We start from the raw sequence: 11,639 nt of genomic DNA on the forward strand, positions 1-11,639 counted from the left end.
CCTTTTGGCACTGGTGGTTGCTTGGAGGGATTCATGCCCGCCTGTACTTCATTTCAGCTGCTAATACCAATTTGGCAGTTCTTGACCTGTGGGTAATATGTGGTCCATCATCTTCTTGCTTTTCTTAGCCTATTTCTACTCTTTTTTCCTCCTTTTTTTTTTTTTTTTTTTTCCAGCATAGCTTTCCATCACATATCTTGTTTCAATGGAAACGGAATACTGCTGTAAGTGTGGCAGATATGTCTTCATGTATTTTACACCTATTCTGTTTTTAATCCTTCTAGCCTGTCAACAAGATAAACTTTAATGTTTTGTTAACATGACTTTGTTGAAAAATGCTGATAAGACAAAATTAAAATTTTGCAGTTTGATGCTAGTTTTCAAACTCTTTGCATGTAAAGAATTAAAACAAAAAATAAATGGAGGAATAAAATATTTAAATAATGTTTTCAGATCAAAGAATGGGTTTGATTTAGAACTTCAATTTCAGAAAATTATAGGGAAGCTGAAACATTGGAAATGCCCTTTCTCAAATTTGGCTTATAGATACTCACTCAGCTCTTACAGAAATGCATATCTGAAGGTAATATGCTTATGCTCCTGGCAGTACTAAACTCACAGAAGGCAGCAGGAGCCCGAAGTTACGATAGCAGATAGGTTTTGTCTCACTGGCTTTGTATATTTGCACTTAAGCCATGCATACCTACATTTGAGAGACACACTTTAAGTCAAGGTCAAATGAAAAATTGACAATGTAGGGTTTGAAACTTCTAATTTATTTTAAATATACCCTTTGATTATTGTCATTGTTGGCCACTGCCATACTGACTAGTCCTCTATTAGCTACAGAGCTTAAATGCTGAAGAGCCTAGGCACACAGATCGCATATATTCTCCTACAATTTAACTCTTGGTGCCTAAATTACAATATGATTTGGGTTGGAAGGGATCTTTAAAGATCATCTAGTCCAAACCCTCTGCCATGAGCAAAGACATTTTTCACTAGATAAGGTTGCTCAAAGCCCAGTCCAACCTGACTTTGAACACTTCCAGTGATGGGCCATCGACTGCTTCTCTGGGAAACTGTTCCAGTGTCTCACCACCCTCATAATAACAAATGTTGTTCTTATGTCCAGTCTAAATCTACCCTCTCTCAGTTAAAACCATTACCCTGTGTCGTATCACTACAGGCCTTGGTAAAAAATCTGTCCCCTTCTTATAAGCCCCCTTTAAGTATTGGAAGGGCACGATAAGGTATCCCCACAGCCTTCTCTTCTCCAGGCTGAACTACCTCAACTCTCTCAACCTGTCCTCATAGGAGAGGTGTTCCATCACTCTGATCTTTTTTTATCACCCTCCTCTGGACACACTCTAACAGGTCCATGTCTTTCTTGTGCTGGGGGCCCCAAAGGTGGATGCAGTACTGACCACAGGGTCTCACAAGAGCAGAGTAGAGGGGGAGGATAATGTCCCTCAATCTGCTGGACTCATTCCCTTTCATGCAGCCCAGGATACCGTTGTCCTCATTGGCCACAAGGGCGCATTGCTGGTTCATGGTCAAGTTGCTGTCCACGAGCACTCCCAGGTCCTTCTCAACAGTGCTGCTTTCCAGCAGATCAAACTGTACTGGTGCATAGTGTTGTTCCTCCCCAGGTGCAGGACCTTCCCCTTGGCCCAACTCTCCAGCCTGTCCAGGTCTCACTGAATAGCACAACCCTCTGGTGTATCAGCCACTCCCCACACCTTGGTTTCATCAGCAAACTTGCTGAGGTTACGTGCTATCCTATCATCCAGGTCATTGATGAATATGTTGAGCAGGACTGCACCCAGCACACAGCCCCGGGGAACACCACTATTGACAGGCCTCCATCCAGACCCTGCTCCATTGATCACGACCCTCTGAGTTCTGTTGTTGAGCCAGTTACAAATCCACCTCACTGTCCACTCATCCAGCCCACGCTACCTTAGTTTGCCTGTGAGGATGTTATATGGGACATTGTCAAATGCCTTACTGAAGTCAAGAGAGACAACATCCACTGCTCTCCCTTCGTTGACCCAGCCAGTCACACCATCTTAGAAGGCTCTCAGGTTGGTCAAGCATGATCTTCCCTTCGTGAATCCATGTTGACTGCTTCTGATAACCTTCTAGTCCTCTGTGTGCCTGGAGATCATCTCCAAAATGAACTGTTCCATCACATTTCCAGGGACGGAGGTGAGGCTGACTGGCCTATGGTTCCCCAGGTCCTCCTTCTTGCCCTTTTTTGAAGATTGGAGTGACATTTGTTTTCCTTCAGTTCTTGGGCATCTCTCCTGTCCTCTGTGACCTTTCAAAGATGATGGAGAGTAGATTAGCAACAGCATCACCAGCTCCCTCACAACTTACGTGTGTATCCCATCATGACCCATAGTTTTGTGGGATCCAGTTTGCCCAGGTGATCTCTAACCCAATCCTTCTCAGCCAAGGGGAAGTCCTCCTTTCTCCAGAGTATCTCTCTCTCCTCTGGGGGCTGAGATGCCTGAGGGCCAGCCTTAGCAGTAAAGACTGAAGCAAAGAAGCCATTCAGTAACTCTGCCTTCTCTGCATCCTGCATTACCAGGGCCCCTTCCTTGTTCAGCGTCGGGTGCACTGTATCCCCAGTCTTTGTTTTACTGCTGATGAGAAGCCCCTCTTGTTATCTTTGACATGCCTTGCCAGATTTAACTCCAAATGGGCCTTGGCCTTCCTCGTTACATCTCTACATACTGTGACAACATTCCCATATTCTTCCCAAGTGGCCAGTCCCTTTTTCCACATATCGTAAACCTCCCTTCTTCCATTTGAGTTTGTCTAGAAGCTCTTTGGTCATCCATGCAGGTCTCCTGCCTCCTCTGCCTGACTTCTTCCTCCTGGGGATGCACCAATCTTGAGCTTGGAGGAAGTCATCCTTGAATATTGATCATCTCTCTTAGATCCCCCTACCTTCTAGAGCCTTAGCCCATGGGATTCCTCCTAGAAGGTCTTTGAAGAGGCCCAAGCTAGCTCTCCTGAAGTCCAAGGTTTTAATCCTGCTTGTTGCCATGCTTCTACCACACAGGATGCTGAACTCCTCTCTCTTGTCTTTTGATGCAGCCCAGGATATGATTCATGTCCGATTTTTAATCCACCAGCATCCCAAGTCCTTCTCCACACAGCTGCTCTCAGTCAGTTCATTCCCCAGGGTGTTTTGATACTAGGGATTGCCCCATTCCATGTGGAGGACCTTGCACTTGACCTTGTTAAACCTCATGAGGTTCATACAGGCCTATTTCTCAAACTTGTCAAGGTCCTTCCAGATGCCACACCTTCTCTCTAGCGAGGCAGCTGTACCAGTCAGCTTGATGTCATCTGAAAATTTGCACTCAATCACACTGTCTATGTTATTCATAAAGATACCAGGGTACGAACACCTGAGGGACACCACTTGCTACTTATCTTCATTTGGACATTGAGCTGTAGACTGCAAGCCTTCTGATGCAGCCAACCAGCCTTTTGCTTACCCATCAAAAAGCCCATCCAGCAAAGCCATATCTCTCCAATTTAGCAGAAAGAATGTTGTGTGGGACTGTATCAAAGGACTTACAGAAGTCCAGGTAGATGATATCCGTAGCCCTTCCCTTATCCACTGATGCAGTCACTCCATCACAGAAAGCCACTAGATTAATCAGGGAAATCTAGAACTCAGACTTATGCCTAAAGGAAGGATAGTTTGAATTCCAGACAGTGACTGAATGTTCATGGCAGGTATAAGGCAGGGATGAGCACTTGATAACAGTCTGATACAGACCCAAAAGTGAGATAACCTCTGTATTTGTATTTTAGTTCTTGGATACTATTCTGGCAAAGGTACAGGTAAGAAGAATTAACACTACCTGTATAAAAGTTCAGTGATGATGAGATGGAAAGAGTAAAAAAAAAAAAGTTTTTTCCTCCTCCTGCTTTCAGTTGTTCTTGCACCCCACCCTTATTTTTCTTCTGGAAAAACTTAACGTCATAATTTAATGACCATCTATACTTGAAATATAACTTTTCTTTGGGAAATGTCTTTATTTCTTCTTGGAAAAAATGTACTAGGGTTATTTATATATTATCTCAGGTATTTTACTATCTGAATAACAATAAATAAGATCACAGACTATTCTTTGTCCCCTCTAATTCCCAGGATGTCTGGCCAATAACAGGAATTCAGAAGAGAGCAGAGGCCTTTTCATATAACTTCAAGAATCTGTTATTTTGCTCTGCTCAGCAAAGGAATAGTTGGAGAACAGGTATCCAGCTGAGGAATTACAGTTGTTTTGTTTTGTTTTAAAAGAAGCTTATATTATATGCCAAGAGAAAAACATTTCAAATCAGATTATATAACATAGATTTTCTACATAGTGACTCACTTTGTTTTTATTTTGGTTTTATGAGTTTGACAAAAATATAAAAATATATTTTGCTTTTCTAGAAACACAGATAGAACAACTTAATTTCCAAAATAAAACTGTTATATTTTTCTTTTCCCTGTGCATAGAGGTATTTGATTTTAGAACATATAAAGACACAATATCTGTGTAAATGTGAAAAAGAATGTAGGAGTTATACACCTACACTACTTCCAGACAGTGTCAATGGACAAGAAAACCTGCTTTATTTCCTTCTCCTCTGATAAAATATTACATGAACTGAGAAGGAATTGAATTATAAGTAATGAAAACCCATTTCATATAAGCAATATAATTTTATCCCAGCCAGTGATGTTCTGATATATATGTATTTTTTTAAAAAAAAAAAAAAAGTAACTAAGCATTGAGAAACTTTATTCCCCATGTACTTATCTTTTATACTTATGTACTTATTTAACAGTTCTGTGAACCAGTTATTGGTCTTTTAGTGGACAATTATAAGTTAAATGAGTTAAATGTTATTGTGTTTGCATGAATAAATCTCTAATAATGATTAATGAAGCTTTAATCAAGTACAAGTTGAGACTCAAATAGGCAACAACAGAAACTGAATGACTTGAATGTTCCTCAAATTCATAAACAATTTCTCAGAAAATCCAATTTAGAAACATACTTCTAATTTTTCTCCCCAATAAACAGAACAAGTATTAAAGATACTTGTAAAAAGCTTCATGGACAAGGAATGTAACTTAAGTAATATTGATATCATAATTATCCTCATGAGGTTCTATGTGACCCATAGAAGTACTCTTTTGAAATTGCCCCTAACTTTAATATGACAGTGGAGCAGTCCATGAAAAATGTGTTTTCCCAGGATTTCAGAGCGATATTGGGTCTGTCTAAGTTCAGGCACTTAAACCAAGTGAGTGGGATGATCCTCCAGAATAATTTGAAAGTATCTGTCTCTCTACACTATTTGGGATATTGAGGAAATTACTTTGGAAAGATTTAATCACTTTGGATTGAAAGCTTCTCACAAGTTAGTGAAAACTCAGGTAGAGCATATTCCCACCAATCCCCCCAAAGCTTTAGACTTGGTAACTAAAGCATTATGCTGAATTTAGAAATATAGCTTTCTTTGCCTTAAAAGCAGGAACCAACAAACTCATTCTCTCTCAGCAGGATCAGAAGCAGGACCAGAGATATATTTTATATTGCAATTGAACAGTAATAATGTCTAAGCAAATTTCAAAAACACATGTGAAATCATTTGGACCAGCAGAAACAATGTCATGTTTTTAAAATTGAAATTTAGTAAACTGCGGTAATAATTTAAATTTCTTTCTTAGATGTCCATGAAAATCATAAAAGATTATATTTTCACTGTTGTTGAGAAATATTGGTAATTTTTTAATTATTATTCTGTTTAGATTTCAATTCCTCATGTACAATATTCAAGTACCTTTTATATTTGAATTAAACTGTGTATTGGGAGCTATTAGCTTTTATTCCAGCAATATCTGTGTAGCAAGGTATATTTCTAAAAGAGACAGGCTTTTGTTTCTGTTTGTATGTGTATTTATTATAACAAGCACTTGGGAGAGTTCCATGTAGTTAAGGTTGCAGAACTCTGTCAAATACAACTACATGTTTTCACACGGTAAATATCCTCTAAAATGCTCCCTCTGAATAGAATATTCCATGCCTGTAAATTGCATAGCTACTTAACGAAATATTTAGAGAATTTAAAAGCTCTTTTGGCATGCTTAAGTGTAAAACAGGAAAGCAATAGCATGTAAAAGTTCAGAAGAACTCTATAGTTGTGAGTTGTATAGTTAAACTGATTTTTTTTTAAAATTACACAGGAAGTTTTGTTAAAATAAGGCAGAAGACATCACTTTCTTATTTCTTCTGTCATAACTCGTAACTACTATCTTACACCTTTTCCAGGGCTTTCTTTCCTCCTACCATCTGTTGTGTGCAGCTTTTTCTTTCTGTGATCAAAACTACGAACCTCTATTTGAAAGACTTTTCCTGATGAATGTTCTGTGACAAATTTTGATCCCAATGTTATGAATTTGTGTTTACCAATAAAATACCTTTTCACTGACAAAATTCAAACATACATTTTTGTGTTTTCTCACAATTCACTGTTGAGAATGTGAAATTACTCTAAGATCTTTACTAAGTTCCATGTTGAGTCTTCCATAGTGCATCTATACTATGGCAGACACTGTAAAGAAAGAATATCTAACCTTTATGAGGTTATCTTGTATTCATGATTGCTTTTTTTTTTTAATAAAAGCTCAAGATGGTACTATTTTGTTAAGATGATGTTGCATATATTAAGAACTCTTCAAATATCTTCTGGATGTTCCATACGCTCAGCACCAATGTATTCCTACTTAGTGGTTTAAATTTTTTTGGAATGTGTGTGATAGGTTAGCCTTGGCTAACAGCCAAATCCCCACCCAGCTGCTTGCTCACTCCCCTTTCTTAGTGGGGTGGGGGAGGAAAATAGGATGAGAAAGTTCATGGGTCAAGATAAAGACAGGGAGATTGCTTATCATTTTATGTTGCAGAAAAAACAAACTACATAAAGAAAATTAATTTAATCTATTGCCAATTAAAATAGATTCAGGTAGTGAGAAACAAAGACAAACACTGAAATGAAACATTTGCTCTTTCCCCACATTAAATCACTCCTTCACTCTGAAGACCTCTACCTCTCCCTGAGCACCACAGGGAGTGGAATAGGATTATATTCTTTGCATAGTGGTTTGTCTCTGCTGCTCCTTCTCACTTTTCCTCTGCTCTAGCATAGGTTCTCTACAGGCTGCAGTTGTTTCAGAAAATATCTACCTGTTAGGGTGTGGGTTCTCTGCAGGCTGTAGTGTGTAAGTCTGCTCTGGCACAATGGAGCCCCTCCTCTTTGGGGTTCCCTTTGCTGTTTCTCACTCTTTTCTGTTGCCTCCTCCCCTACCTGTCTGGCATTTTCTGCCTTTCCTTAAATACATTTTAACAGAATTGCCACACCCTTGGCAAATTGACTCACCCATATCCCACAGTGGATTGGTTGCAGAGCTTGCTGGAATCAGCTGTGTCCAGAACAGGTCAGCCCTTCTCCTCTTCCTACAGAAGCCACCACTTCAGCACCTTAACACCACTACCAAGACCTTGCTGCCAACAGCTAATACAATGTGTCATATCTGCCTTTGACTTTTCTGACTTACTTTTCACTTTTTCCTATTTGTCAGATATGTGTCCTAAAACTCATCTAAAGTTTGCAGTAATTTACCTTGTTCTTCTTTTAAATGTAATCCACTTTATATTAAGTAAACAATGAATAAACAAGCAAACAAACAAACAAAAAGAACAAAAAAGCTAAATTTATTATTTTCATGTTCTGTGGAAAAAAAGTGGGAAAATATGGATTATTGCACTCATTTATTGTACCCTCATTTTTCACAGAATTGCTAGTGTTGCATAAATTAAATACTTGGACAAAAAAACCAAAACAAAACCAAATCCAACAACAAAACCCCAAACCCAACTCAAACAACAAATCACAAACAAAAAAAGGGAAACAAAGGAAAAAGTATGGACATAATCAATTTATATACATTTATGCTACTAATTAAAGGTGTCCCAGACTGTTCTGGTCAGTACGCTGAAGAGAGCACCAGGGCCAGCACACCCAGAATGTCCCATTTCTGAGTTACTAAATACTCAAAGCCTCAGAAAACAGTGATCATATGTGTAGTATTGCTAAAGGTGTCTGGCCATTGTTAATTCCTGCATCATGTTCAGGAATCATAAGTATCAGCTGGCACAAGGTGAAATGTGTTAGAGTCATTATAATGGTTTTGCAGTACAGCAGTTAATTTCCAGTACTGAGAGGCTGTTCAATGTCAAAATTATAGTCCTTCCACAGTTGTGTAATATGTTGTTTATACAGTTCTTTTACAGAATAAATATTACAGGGAAAAAATTGTATTTTTCTTGTGTTTTTAAACGGTTTTAAATGTTCTTTGGAAGTATTTATTTTTCAAACTCATGTTCCTATGTTTTTCTGTTCTATGGCCTCACAAAATGTTTTGGTTCAGCTATGGAATGATGCAGCTTTAATAAAAATGGAGACAGTTTTTTTCCTATACAGTGTGAAAAGCTAGTTTCTTCTGTTAGCTGGAGCCAAACTGTATTTGGACCTGTAACATTACAGTATTGACAGAAGTGGTGATGTTTCTTCCTTAGTAGACACAACATGAAATTCATTTCATGTGCTTTTTGACACACAATTTAAATGGGTAAGAAGCATACAATATTTTTCAGAATGTAAGTGAAAAGCAATTACTTTTTTTTAAATTTAAAATAATTTAAATTCAGCATTTCATAGATGTTGCTAAAAGACTTTTTCATCTTATATGGCATTAGTCTACTTTGTAAAGCAATAAGTAAAGCAGTGTGTTAATATTCTTGTGATTGTTCTTTTTGTTTTCTTGTCTACTAAAAGGATGTTATGAAATATATTGCTCTAAAAATAACTACCACTTTATCTGTTTTCTTTATCATCTTTTGGAATCAAAATGGCACTTTAGTTTTGGAAATCACTGGGGTGAATCATAAATATCTGTTTCTAATGCAGATAAAAACTCATTATATGATTGGCATCTTACTGTTCTAGGAAATAGTGAGGGCAGTAATTTAAAAATGAAGACAATGAAGATGATATCTGTGAAGTAAAAACAGTGTTAGTTGATTTTGAATACACTGTTATTAGTAATATTAATTTAGAATGATCAACTTAAAAGGTTTTTAGAGTAATAATAATTACATTGCACATTGTTACATTGTTACAAATTAACATAATACTAATTATGAAGTAATGCCTGGCACTTAATTTCTGAGAATACAGAGAAAAGTGGTTTGAGTCTTTTTTTCTTTCTTTGGGGTTTCTTTGGGCGTTTGTGTGTGTGTGTTCAAAACATTCCAAGTTCCTTGGATAAATGCTGAAACTAGAGATACAAAACTCCCAAGTCTTCCTATACAGACACAAGTCAACACATTTAATGTACTAATCAGGTTGATTTTTCTGTTATATGGTATTACAAAAAACCAAACGCTCTGTCCTCATCCTGTGAACCATGCAAAAACCATGGAAACCTTATTTTTGGTGTATTTGAAAATGTGAAAAATCCTGAACATTGTCAGCGAAATGACGTGAAATGAGTTAGTCACTCACGAAACAAAATGCGTCTAATGACCACTCCAAGAAGCAGTGCAGATAAAAATAAGTTCCCCTGTTTGGCTGAGACTTCCAGATGTGTCCTGCAAAGTTTTGCACTCTCTGACATCCCTTTCTGTCCCAGCTGTACATATTTATACACATGAATCCTGTCATGCTGTCATGCTGCAAAGGTCTTTTCATCAAGTATTATGAATAGTGTGCCCACACAATACAGAGGGAATTATGTGCAAAAACCTTTTGGGTGAGTAACAACACACTCCAAGTGTGGATGCGATCAGCATGCACTAGGAAGAATTAAATATAAAAACTGTTCATGCGAGATCCCTACCCTATACTATCTGGGCTAAAGAACATGAGTACCTCTTTCAAGTGATCACTATAACAGTATAAACATAGTAATTGTCTGTAATATGTAATATTAGATGAATGCGTTAGTGTAGGGATTCTATTTTTCATACTGTGCCAGGTATTTATGGCTGATGTATGCTACACTGACTTCCAGTTTACTCTGAAATATTGTGCTTGAGAAAAAGGAGGGTCAGATTCTTAGAAAGTGCAGTATATGTCAGAAAGGTGAAGGACAAGGAACCAGCACAACTGCTTATAACTGCAGGTCACAGTGCAAATCTTCTAGTCCATCTTCACTGATTCACCTGCACTGTAAGATATAATTAATAGTTCAATTAATTTTGTGCATTCCTTACTATGATCTTAAATAAGTGTTGGATCTGGCACATGATAGTTTGCAAGTGTCATTTACTTACATGGTCTTTTCTGAATACTTTTGAAATGGAATTATTTTGTACTTTTTATTCTAGATTGCTATGGTCACAGTTCTGTCAACTGTGTTTTTTAGTGGTTAAATAAAATACTAATTCCATTTTCATGTTTATGTTTTTCCTGAAAATTGAAATTAAACTTTTAGCTTTCATAATTATTAATTTTATAAACCACTTAATACAGCATCAATAATTAAACATAGTGGAGCAATATCTTGCACAGAAATAAAGTGATTAGTCTGAACATGTTTTCAATTTGATTTACATATTCTGGATTAAGTTTTCAGTTGTGTTTCATGTATTGATAAGATTGAATGTGTCAGAACCCCATTTTATCTGTATGACCAGCATTCTTAGGTTTCAGGATAATTTCTTAAAGATTTAATATTCTCTTTTTAGTATGTAAAAGAATTCCAAAATATTCTGCTGAATTTTAACCCTTAATAACTCCTCCATATTCCATTAAACCTAACAGTTATTGTATAAGTAAGAAATTAAGTAAAATTTCTAAGAGAAATTTTAAAAATTGCTAAAGGAGAAGTGGTTGGTTGGTTGGGTTTTATTTGCTTGCTTTGTAATTGGCTTGCTGATCTTGTTTTTGTTTTTATATTTTAAATGTCTTCTTTAAATCATAATTGTCGACAAAGAAGTATTAAGTATATTATGTCCTATCTACTGTTTGACAAATAATCCTGTAAATAACTTAGTAGGCCAAGCACAAATATTTGTCATCACATACTTAAATCCAAATAATATACTTAACATGTAAAGTCAAATGGTTAAATGTAAGTAACTATGTTAGTACTACCAGTAAATATGGTTAAATACTACTATATTTAATATATAAAAAATAGTTATGTTTAGAGTCAAGATTTTCAAAAGGATTCTATGATGATCTAATACACACTCAAGACTACTTGTTTTGATGTAAGCTATGTAAGTTCATCTGAACATACAAACTCACACTTCTAAGAGTGAAACTGAAACTATGTAGGTCTGATCATCACAGTGTGACTACAAACTAGCACAAGTCTAGTGCATTGGACAAGTTTCAGATTCGTGATCTAAATCCTATATGGATATTTGAATGGTAAAGTTTTACATTTAAATTTTTACAGCTACATTTAGTCATGCTCCTTCCTGATGGTTAGGAATCCACTGATAATCACTAAAAAGACCCAAAAGATGTTATATATGTTATACTCCTAT

Source organism: Phalacrocorax carbo, chromosome 1 (assembly GCF_963921805.1).
Source record: "Phalacrocorax carbo chromosome 1, bPhaCar2.1, whole genome shotgun sequence".
Taxonomy (NCBI): domain Eukaryota; kingdom Metazoa; phylum Chordata; class Aves; order Suliformes; family Phalacrocoracidae; genus Phalacrocorax; species Phalacrocorax carbo.